The following is a 12,852-nucleotide window of genomic DNA, read 5'->3' on the forward strand; positions in this document are numbered from 1 at the left end:
TGGCACAAAACAAGTTAAAAAAATCTGTATTTGTGTACCCATTGCGTCCAGAATAAAGTAACTATTTTTTAATGTGGTGTTCTGTGTTCTCCAAATCCTTGATGCATTTCTGTGTGTTTAGGGGAGAAAAAACAATTATATGAAATATTTTTTTCCTCTCAAGTATCAAGTGTAATAAAAAAAATTAAGTTCCAAAATTAAAAAACTGCAATGCCTGAAAGTTTATTATTTTTTTAACGATAATTTTTATACTTTACATCAAAACTGCTGCTGAAAAGGGCACTTTAACACATTCGATGCTTCCTCGTGCAAACATGCTGTTTTAGATTTTTAATCCACTTGGAGGGGGAACCACCCTACTTTTAGAAATTTTTCTTTCAATTTGACAGAAGAAAAACTGAATATTTTTGTCCATGTCCATCAGAGGCTGATTAAATCAGTTATAATAAGAAAGCCCAAAAATGTCCCTACCCTTTTCAATCTGGATTGACTCAATCCCAATTAAAAAAGTTGTTGGAAAAGTCTGCAGCAAAAGTGTTAAATCAGAATATGTATATTTGCAGTTGGCTTTACTTAACTTGTATGCACAGATTTTATTACATTTCATACACACTGGAGCTCACACCGCATATTAATTCTACTTAATAGATATGCTGTCTTTTGTTTCACTAGAAATTTCTTAATGAATTGTGATTTAATTACAATATCATAATTAATTTCTGATTTTTCAGTGTGATGTGCATACTGTTAATAGTTCACTCCTTATTTATTAAGATTTTTTTTCCTTTGTTGAAATCTAGCATTACATTCTTGTTGACGATATTAATATTCACCCAGAAGGCACATAATTTTTCTGTTTCTGTCAAACATTGGAAACAGTTTTAAGTGAAAAGATAACAAATTCCTGTAGTGAGTAGCCACTTGAGACAGGACATGGATGCACTACTTCACCCTAGAATCAAAGAGGTGCAGTGTGAAATGGAACTACAAAAGGTGCCCACCACCCAAAAAATTCAAGGCAAGCGGGTAAGATCATAGCAATTGTCTTTTGAGATTCAGAAGGGTTGATTCATGTAATCAATATTACAGAAACTTGTTTCTTAGTGGCATGCAGTATGCAAGAAAACCCTGGGAAATGTCTTTTCCATAACAAGGTGTCCACAAACAGTGAATATGACATTTTTGATATTGTCATCTGCAGGAAATCCTAAACCACTATCGTTAGAGCCAAATTTAGCCCTGGTGATAGTCACTTGCTTAGGCCAATGGCAAAGCATCTCAGTGGGCAGAAATTCAAGACAGGTCATGAACTTGCACAGTGCATGAATTGGCTGGGCAGTTAGTCTACTTTCTTTATATGCTGCTGTCTTCAGTGCCTTGTGACGAAGACAACAAGAATGTGCAAGTGAAGGAGGATTCTTCTGTTGTGATGTGGGAGTGGGGACTTGCTGGGGATCATCTTGAGAAAGAGTAATAAAGTTAGTGATTTTACTCGGTATCTGTTTTTTTTGGAAAATGTAAAAAGTCAGGTCAATCAAACTCACCCTCATATATAAATACTCCTCATCCCCCCGCCATTTAAAAACTAAATGTTTGATAAGAAGCAAGCTCTTTTTTATGGCAATCAATTTTGAAGTTTAGTATATTTATATTGATAAAATTTAATGTTGTTGATATGAAAATTTTATATCATTTATAATTTTTCATATTTTTTATATATTTTCGTTACGTTGTCATCCATATCTTAATTTTTCATTTATTGAAACTTCTGATTAGAAGTTTTGATAAGTAATACATTCATTTTTGTGATAACTGTTGAATACTTTAACTGTTATAGTATTGAAGAAAAAACTGTGTGTGGCACCTATTTTTTAGGCATATATGCATAAAGCACCTGTTTTCTTCAGCTTGTCCATCCATCCCTCCATCAGTCTGAATGCATTTAATAACTTGATTCCTAATTAGGTGGATTTTTCACAAAACTTTATATATTTGGCTGTTTTAGAAAGATGTGTTGAGCCATCCAAAATCTCATGAAAATTGGACTAATAGAAATCCAATAATTATTTATTTTTTCTCTTTTTTTCTCATACATATCACATAAGCTATCTACATACAATATATTTTAGTTGAAGCACAGGAGAATGTGTTTGTTACCATGCACTAGTTGGAGAGAATGGGTAACAACCGTAACATGGTGGATGTGTAAAAATGAAATGTTTTTGGTTAATCCTAAAAATCTACTTTTTTGCTCATATATTTTTTTATTTATTTTGTTATTAATCATGAATTATTGCTATTTGCTAGCATGCCTGAAATGTAATGCACTGCGTACATTAAGGCACCATAATAACTTGTTTGTTATTATGGTGCCCAGCTTGTGACAAAATTGGAATATCAGTTTTTCTTATGATTTTTTGTTGTGAGACATGCTTCTCATGCCCCAAGTCCCATTTGAAAAAATTACATTCCTGGCCACAAGACCACATATCTCTCAGTGCCTGTCATTTTCTGCTTGTTTACATTTACACCATTCATTTCTGAAGTTGATATGCATTTGTAGTGTTGTATGGAATAATATAAATAGAGAAAGGACAATGAATTTGTAGACTGTGATAATATTCAACTCCACCCCACAGACTGCCTAATTGAAATATCCATATAATCAGCAAGAGCCGTAAGCTCTGTTACAGAATGCAAACTGAGGACGAGGGTTGCCGGTGCGGACGTGCCTTTCTGCCACTCTTGGAACAAAGAAGTTTTTTCTGATTTATTTTCTGCTTTATTAGTTTAAATTGACATATTAACTTATTAGCATTAGCATTAGTACAGGCATTTGATGCAAGAAAGCAAGCTTATGCAGCATCAGCCAAAAAAAAAAAAAAAACCCACTTCCACTTCACCCCTCTGTTCGTTCAAAATACCTGTCCAGCTGAGCCTTAAACTTATTTAGGCTATCAACCTCCACGACAAGGAATGGAAGTCTGTTCCACCAACCAACCACCCGCTGGCTAAAGGCAAATTTCCGCACGTCTATCCTACATCTGTCTTTCCTCAATTTGAATTTATGCCCTCTCAGGTGATTTTTCTGAGCTAGAGGAAGAATCCCATCAGCATTGAGCATGCTTAAACCATTCAAGGCTTTATACACCTCTATCAGATCACCTCGCTGGTGCCTAGTCTCCAGACACTGTAATTTGCAAAACTTAAGCCTTTCTTCGTAAGAGCACCCCTTTGTTCCATTCACTAATCTTGTTGCCCTTCTCTGTACTCGTTCCAGCAGCTCTACATCCTTCTTGAAATGAGGCCTCCAGACCTGTATACAGTACTCTAGGTGTGGCCTGACCATTGCCTTATACAATGGAATAATCACCTCCTTATCCCTGCTGGAAAAATTCCTGTATATCATTGACAATACTCCATGAGCTACTCTTGCAGCCCGTCTGCACTGCTCAGAGAACTTCATATCTGCTTGCACAACCACCCCCAAGTCCCTTTCATTCTCTACCACTGTCAGTGTAGTACCACAGAGTTGATACGTTGCTCTGGGGTTGCTGTTTCCCATGTGTAGTACTTTACATTTGTCAATGTTAAACTTCATTTGCCACCTCTCAACCCATCTGCTCAACCTTTCCAGATCCTGTTGCAGCAGCATAGTGTCAGTAGTGTCCTTGACAACCCTGCCAACCTTTGTATCGTCTGCAAACTTGGACATTAAGCTTGATATACAATCATCAATATCATTTATAAATACAGAAAACAATAATGGACCCAACACTGAGCCCTGAGGGACTCCACTAATAACATCAGTCCACGATGAGCAGTGTCCATTGATTACCACTCTCTGTCTTCTCCCCCTCAACCACCCCTTTATCCATAGCAGCAATTTGCCTCCAATGTCACACTGCTCCAATTTGTGTAGCAGTCTTCCATGTGCAACAGTATCAAAAGCCTTTCTAAGATCCAAGTATATAATATCAAAGTTATTCCCTGCATCCAGTTCTTTTGTGACTGCATCATAGTATCCAATCAAATTGGTCAGGCAAGACTTCCCCTTAACAAAACCATGCTGTGTCTGAGCTATAACTGAAGTCTTGTCTAAATGATTCTGCAGTGCTTCTTTAACCAGTGCCTCCATTAATTTTCCTGGAACAGAAGTTAAGCTCACAGGTCTATAATTACTTGTGTCAGCCTTTGATCCTCCTTTGTGAATTGGGATCACATTTGCACATTTCCAGTCTATGGGTACCTCCCCTGAGTCCAAGGAAGCTCTCATAATTATGGCAAAGGGTTTGCTTACTTCCTTTGCTGCCTCCTTTAATATAACTGGATAGATCCCATCCACCCCGGGTGCCTTTCTTGTGTTTATCTTCAACAGTTTCTCCTCCACTTTACTTCCAGTTATTTCAAGATTCTGTAGCTTACTGCTAGAGTTGAATACACCTCTGGCATTCCACTCGCTGAATAACTCTTCATGTGTGAATGTCGATGCAAAATATTCATTTAGTTTGTTAGCTACCTGAGCAGGATCATCAACAGTTGACCCATCAATATCAAGTGGACCAATCTTATTCATCCCCTTCCTTCTAGAGTTTACATAAGTAAAGAACTCTTTGCTGTTTTTCTTTGCATCCCTTGCCAAGGATTTCTCGTAATCTGCCTTCGCCTGCCTAACCTCCTTTGTAACTTGGTTGCATATCAACTTGTATCTATCATAGGCTTCTGTGTCATGTGTCAATTTGTAAGTATCCCATGCATTTTTCTTCTCTGCCATATGCCTCATTAGTTCATCTGACATCCATTTTGGCCTAAACCTTGAACAATATTTCTTAGTTGGTATGTAAAGCCTAGTAGCTTCCAAGATAAGTTCTTTGAATGCTTCCCATTTTGAATTTGCTGTTGGTAATATCATCAGTTGGTCCCACTGTATAGAATTTAAATACTGTCTCAGTCCATCGTAGTCGCCTTTACGAAAGCAATAACCCTTCCCTTTACCCCTAATGGTAGTTACCTCTTTGAGGAAATCCCACTTCAGCACACTGTGATCACTGCCACCTAGTGGTTCATTTATCTGCAGATTCTTAATGCATGAAGAATCACTGCTGATAATCAAATCAAGAGTATTCCTCCCTCTAGTTGCCTCCTGAACATGCTGATGTAGAAAACAATCATCCAATAAATCCACAAAAGCCCTGCTAGTGTGTGAGTAACCAGTCCCCAAATTCCAGGCAATATCTGGGAAATTAAAATCTCCCGTTATAAGACTCTCTGATTTACTGGCCCACTCTATTTCCCTGTACAGTTTCTTATTATACTCATCAGAGTCATTAGGCCTATAGCACACTCCTACTCTCAATTTTGATCTCCCAATGCTTATGTCACACCAAACTGACTCAACACTGCACTGTCCAGCGATGTCGACTGGCTTCACTTCCTTGGTTTTATGTGTTTCTTAACTAATAGCATAACCCCTCCCCCCTTCCTATCCTGTCTATCCTTTCTGTAGACGTTGTACTCCCCAAATTGCAGTTCTGCATCCCTTATATCTGTGTGACACCACGTCTCTGATATCCCAACAATATCTGCCTTTGATGTTTTGAGCAATACCTCAAATTCATCAAATTTATTTACTAAACTCCTAGCATTGGTGTACACGCAAGTATACCTGCACCTGTTTCTATTCTTAGCTGCCCTAACACAACCGATGTGTTTACTTGTACCGCAATGGCTCCCAGCAGTTTCTGAAATTTCCTGCATCTTGTTTTTCAGGCTTCTGCTCATTCTAATAGAAGCGGTGCAAGAATCTCTTTCACCTCTGCCAGTGGCTACTGTCAATCTATTGGTCTTTGTCTCCCCCCAAGCTAGCAGTTTTCCGACCCACCTAACACTGCCTCGATAGCATCAGCAAATATTCTTGCACCCTTTCTATTTAAGTGTATCCCATCCCTGTAGAAGCAATCTCTCCTGTTAACAAGTACAGTCCAGGCTGAAAAAAATTCTACCCCTTGAGCCTTGCACAATCTTTCCAGGGCCGAATTGATCGACAAGGCTCTCATCATATACTCCCTCCTATCGTGTCTGGGCAGAATTGCAGACACTTTCAAATTCAACCCTAATTCTCGGCTTTTGTTCAACAGTGACCTGTACTTGTTAAGTAATTCTGCCGGTCTGCTACTCTTAATATTATTAGTGCCAACGTGTACAACTATATCACCTTTTGTGCCCTTAAAAGATGATATTCGCTCTACAACGTCATCAACCTTTGCCCCTGGCAGACAGAGAGAGAAGATTACTAGATTAAAAGCGCTAATATAACTGAAGCTTTCAAAGGCTTCTGCCTTCTTTCTCAACTGTTGAGAAAGAAGGCAGAAGCCTTTGAAAGCTTCAGTTATTTTAGCGCTTTTAATCTAGTATATTTTATTGCATTTTAATTCAGTATTTTTTAACATTTTATTTGTATATTCACAAACTACATTTGTTTTATTCTATCTTAATTCAGTATTTTATTTTATTATCAGTAACATTTTATTTGTATGATCACATTTATTTTGTTTGATCTACTGTAAATTTAAATATAAAGCTTTTTAAGATTTAGGTTTTCGTTTTTACTTCAATGATTGGTGAGAAACGCTAAAAAATCAGTATGAATATACCCAACCCCAGAGGCCTATTTGAAGAACAGAATGTCTTATAATTGTGGATTTTAACTTCCCAGATAGTGACTGGCAATCGCACACTAGTAAGACTTTTGTGGATTTATTTGATGATTGTTTTCTGCTGCTGCATGATCGAGGGGTAAACAGAGAGGGTGTGATCAGCAGTTATCATTCGTGTGTTAAGAATTTGCAGATGAAGGAACCACTAGGTGGCAGTGATCACAATGTATTGATATGAGATTTACTTAAATATATAATTACCATCAGGGGTGAAGGAAAGGGTTTTTGCTTGGGTAAAGGTGACTACAGCGGTCTCAGACAGTTTTTAAATTCTGTACAGTGGGATAAACTGATGATATTACCAACAGCATATTCTCAGTGGGAAGCATTCAAGGAATTAATCGTGGAAGCCACTAAGTGTTTCATACCTGTTAAGAAATATTGTTTAAGGTTTAACCTAAATGGTTGTCAAACGAACTAATGAGATTCGTGGCAGAGAAGAAAAATGCATGGAATGCATATAAATTGTCAGGCGACACAAGCCTATCGCAGATATAAGATAGTCTGTAATCAAGTCACAAAGGAGGTTAGGCAGGCGAAGACAGATATGAGATATCTTTGGCAAAGGATGTTAAGAAAAGCAGCAAAGCTTTCTTTACTTATATAAACTCTAAAAGGAAGGGGATGAATCTGAATGGTCCACTTGATATCGATGGCTCGACCGTTGATGATCCTGCTCAGAGAGCAAACAAACAGAATTAGTATTTTGCATCTACATTCACACATCACTAGTTATTAAGGTTTGAAAATAACAGAAGGTTATCAAATTGTAGCAGGGTGCTTAATGCTTTCGTAATAACAGAGAGCAAAGTGGAGGAAAAATTGTTGAAGTTAAACATAAGAAAGGCACCTGGGGTGGGTGGGATCTATCCAGTTATATTAAAGGAGATGGCAAAGGAACTAAGCAAACCCTTAGCCATAATTATGAGAGCATCCTTGGACTCAGGGGAGGTCCCCACGGATTGGAGATGTGAAAATGTTTCCCCAATTCACAAAGAGAGATCTAAGGGTGACACGAGTAATTACAGACCAGTTAGTTTAACTTCTGTTCCGGGTAAAATAATGGAGTCGCTGGTTAAAGATGCATTGCAGGATCATCTAGACAAGACTGCAGCAATAATCCAGACACAGCATGGGTTTGTTAAGGGAAAGTCTTGTTTGACAAATTTAATTGGATATGATGTTGTTACAAAGCATCTGGATGCAAAAAATAATTTTGATATCATATATTTGGATTTCAGGAAAGCTTTTGACACTGTTGCGCATGAAAGACTACTGCATAAATTAGAGCAGAATGGTATTAAGGGTAAGTTGCTACAATGGATAAAAGGATGGTTGAGTGTGAGAAGACAGAAGGTGGTAATCAGTGGGTGCTGTTCTCCGTGGACTAATGTTATTAGTGGAGTCCCACAGGGTTCCGTGTTGGGTCCACTGTTGTTTGGTATATTTATCAATGATATTGATGAAGGTATATCAGGTTTAGTGTCGAAGTTTGCAGATGATACAAAGGTTGTGAGGGTTAGTAGTGATAGTGTGCTACTGCAACATGATCTAGAAATTTTGATCAGCTGGGCTGAGAAGTGGCAACTGAAGTTTAACCTTGACAAATGCAAGGTACTGCATATGGTTAGAAGTGTCTCCAGAGAAACGTACCAACTGTGTGTTTCTACACTTAAGGTGTCAGAAAATGAAAAAGACCTGGGAGCAATTGTGAAGTCAGATATAGTTTTCTGAGCAATGCAGACAGGTCATGGGGTTTTGTCAATGATATACAGGACTTTTTTCTGGCAAAGAAAACGAGGTGATTGTCCCTCTATATAAGGCAATGGTCAGGCCACGCCTTAAGTACTGCGTGCAGGTCTGGAGGCCTCATTTTAGGAAGAATGTAGATTTGCTTGAGCGTGTACAGAGAAGGGCAACAAGATTGGTGACGGGAATGAAGGGATCCTCTTACCAAGGGAGGCTTAAGTTCTGCATATTGCAGCGGCTGTAGACTAGGCACCTGCGAGATGATGTGATTGCAGTGTATTAGTCCTTGAATGAATTGAGCACGCTGAATTGTGATGGGATTCTTCCACTTGTTCGGATTACGAACCTAAGGGAGCATAAATTCAAATTGAGGAAAGACAGATGTAGAATACATGTGCGGAAATTTCCTTTAGCCAGCGGGTAGTTAATTGCTGGAACGAACTTCCATCTGTTGCTATGGAAGTTGTGAGGTTAAATAAATTTAAGGTGGAACTGGAGAAACATTTAGAGAGAATTGTTTTGGAAATTTTTTTTTTTTTTTTTTTTTTTTGGCTGATGCATAAGCTCATACATTTGTTTTCTTGCATCATATGCCACTCTTACTACTACTTCTGTTCAGACGTGTCTAATGATGTTAACAGGGATTTCTCAAACTTTCTTGTTGAATTTTATTTAGCTCGTCCACAAACCACTCAGAAACAATGGAATGACCCAGGTTTGTAGATGACTTGTAATCCTCACAACAGCGACAGATGACTGGATCATTTGGTGGATCCCCTTGTGGGTGGTAAAATTGTTAAGGTAACCGTTCTCCCCACACTGGGTGGAAAAGTCGTAAGTTAAAGTCCCATCGATGACGTGAAGAACTTATGTGCTTTTTTTAAAAGCATGGCTGAGTTGAGTTAATCGGTCTGAGGCGAGGGTAGCATGGTTTTTTCTCCCGGGATCTCGAGTTTTTCGTCCAGCAAACAGGAAATCGACCTCAACTGGCATTTTACAGACAATAGACAATGACCAATATAGTTTAGTCGATGAGGCTCCTTTAAAACCCTTCTATAACAACTATAATCTGGTGGGTGAATGAGGGAACCATTTACAATCCGTAGTAATTCGATTTTCTGTTCCAAACTTGATCTGACCCAGTGAAAAATACATATTTCTGATTTCTGCAACAAATCTCTACCTGCTAGCTAAACTCATCACAGGGATCAGACGCACCCTCGATTTCTAGTATTATTGAATGCAGAAGGCAGACGGACTAAGAACCAGGACGCACACGACTTCCATCTGAACTACCGTCAACAATTTAGTGCGTCTCAAAAACATGTTCACATCCAGTAGAATTGGTTTCTACAATGCGCTCGCCACAGATCCAAACAAATTTTGCAAAGAGAACAGCTACAGGAAAGGCACACTGGAGATCATGTACCATTCTTGGTACATGATCTTGATCTTGGTACACACAGCAACTACTGCCAATGATGGACATGAGCGAAGTTACTCATGAGCAGTTTATCATAACGGTGGAATCTCTCCAGCCAAACTTCCAGGAAGCACGCTGCAGTACGCCTTGCATCCTCAAAAGAAATTACTAGAGAATATACATTGTACTGCCACTTTATTAGGTACACCTTCCTAGTCGCGTGTTAAGCCTTCTTTAGTCTTCAAAACCGCCTGAATTCTTCTAGGCATGGATTGAACAAGGTGCGGAAAACGTTGTGCAGAAATGGAGTACCATGCAAACATGAACGTATCACGCAGTTCCCGGAGATTCGACGGCCGTGTAGGCCTGCAGCGAACAACCCTTTCCAGCTCATCCCAAAGATGTTCAATAGGATTGAGATCCAGAGACTGAGTGGGCCACTGTACCAAAGAAAAGTCATTGCCATCTTCCTGGAACCATTCCATAGTGATTTGGGTTTTGTGCACGGGCGCGTTATCCTGCTGGAAGTAACCACCTGACTGAGGATAAACTGTCAACATGAACGGATGCACTTGGTCAGCAACGTTGTTTAGGTATGATGTGGCATTCAAACGTGAATCTATGGGTATCAATGGACCCAACGTGTGCCAAGAAAACATTCTCCACACCATAACACTGCCCCCACCACCTTGCACAGTAGTTGTCAGACATGACGCGTCCATGGATTCATGTTGTTTTCACCAAATTCTGAGCCTTCCATCAAAATGATGCACCAGGAACTTCGACTCGTCAGACGAAGCAACTGTTTTCCAATCCGCGATAGTCCAGTGTTGGTATTGCTGTGCCCGCAGGAGGTGTGTTCTCTTGATCTTCATTGATAACAAAGGTACGTGATGTGGCCGTCGGCTGTTGTAGCCCAATCGCGACAAAGTGCGACTTAGTGGCCCGTTGCGATATTTTGTTCTGTGCACCAAGGTTGTATTCTGATGTGATGTGCGACATTGTGGCCCACTGTTTGCTTGCACAATTCTAGCCATTCTCCTCTGATATCTCTTATCAACAAGCGATTTTCTTCCATAGGAGTGCCGTTGAGAGGATGTTTTCTGTTCGTTGCACCATTCTCGATACGTCCTTGAAACTGTGGTGCGTGAAAGGTTCAGGAGAACTGCTGTTTCAGAGATGCTTTGTCCAGCATGTCTTGCACCTACTACCATGCGACGTTCAAAGTCCGTTACATCACTCCTCTTCCCCATTCTCGCTACAGTTTTTATGCTTAACTGATACTAGAAAGGTTGTTCTGCTACATTTATATTCACAACTGTGGTCATGTGACTTGCAACGTTGTGGGACAAACCACTTGTGTGCACAGCAGGGGTGTACCTAATAAACAGGCAGCACAGTGTACTTTATTGTCATTATAAAGCTGTATGTACTTCCAACCTTAATTTATAAATAGGTTTTGTAATTGGTTGCTGTTGTTGTGGGGTTTTAGGAGTGACTAAGGCCATATTGCTCAGTGTATACTGTTTGTAAATGGCCTGTGTTCTGTGGTAAATTTTCTGTTTACTTGACAAAAAAACCCAAGTTTCTGGGAGAAAAGGCCATGCTACTGTTTCCTCAGACCAACTACAGCCACGCTGTTAAAAACGCGCCATAAAAATTCCTCACATCATCCACAGGACTCGAACTGGGGTATTTTCCACGCGGTGTGAGGAGCACAGCGATTGTACCAACTGTGCTACCCATGAGGGTTTGTAATTGGTATATGAGTATTGAAGATATCCATGTGTTAGTCATAAGTACCTATTAATAATTATACCTATTTTTATGTTAATTTTTAATATTTGGCTGAATACCTAAGCACTTCATCTGTAAAAACAGATGTTATATCTGCATTTCTCTGTTAATTAATACCTTGAATGCATATGTGAATCTCGCTGAAATGGATGCATTTTAATTATATCATGCTATTGCCTTCTGAGTGTGCGTCTGGAAAACTAGTTAAATAAACAGATAGTAATAACGTTCTTGTTCTCCAGTATGACAATCAGGTCAGAGGAGTTTATAATAAATCCCGAATATTTAGCAGTCACTGGCTTGAACCATCACCAATCAAAGAGTGTGTATAAACTACACTCTCGCCCCTGGCTACATTAGGTTAAAATTAAGATGGAAGATCGCTTTATTAGCTGGAGCTCAAATACCTGCCTATTAGGCTGGAATAATTAATTTGAGGGTGGTTGTGGTGATAGCGTTCTGTTTAAGCGTTTGGTTGCTATATTTGGAATTTACTTGGATATCCATCTGCTTTCGACAAAATTAACAGAAAACGTAGAAAAATATTCTCGAATGTGTGGTCACGTGACATTACTGCGACGTGTTATCCATTCCAACGACTAAAACAGTCCTGACAGCGATGAGCCGTGCTCGATAAAAGGGGGCTCTAAGATTATGTGGCAATGCAACACCGAAGGGCGTCCCACTCATGTTCGATCGGATTGAAGACTAGTGGTTATGCCAGTCACAGCAGTCGGATATCTTCAGTTTCAAGTTGTTCCTCAGCCACTGGGGCCGGGAGGTGCAGTTAACTAGCCTTTGCGCCAGAAAATGCCACAACAATAACCAGCCACTTTAGCAGAGATTTCGAGGATCAGTTCTCCATACCTCTACAGTTATGGTACCACTATTAAGATTAGCATTAGTAAGGGCACAAAATGTCACACCCTGCAAGAAAGCAAACTTATACAGCATCAGCCAACAAAAGAAAAAAAAAAAAAAACCTTTCTCATTTCACCCATTCACGCTCCAAATGTTTGTCTAGTTGCCTGGAATCTATTTAAGCTGTCAACTTCTACAACAGATGAAAATTTGTTCCAGCAATAGCTGGCTAAAAGCACACTTCCGCACATCTATCCTACAACTGTCTTTCCTCAATTGGAATTTATGACCTCTCGGGCGATTATT

Source organism: Mastigoproctus giganteus, chromosome 14 (assembly GCF_048544385.1).
Source record: "Mastigoproctus giganteus isolate SK-2022 chromosome 14, ASM4854438v1, whole genome shotgun sequence".
In the NCBI taxonomy this organism is placed as follows: domain Eukaryota; kingdom Metazoa; phylum Arthropoda; class Arachnida; order Uropygi; family Thelyphonidae; genus Mastigoproctus; species Mastigoproctus giganteus.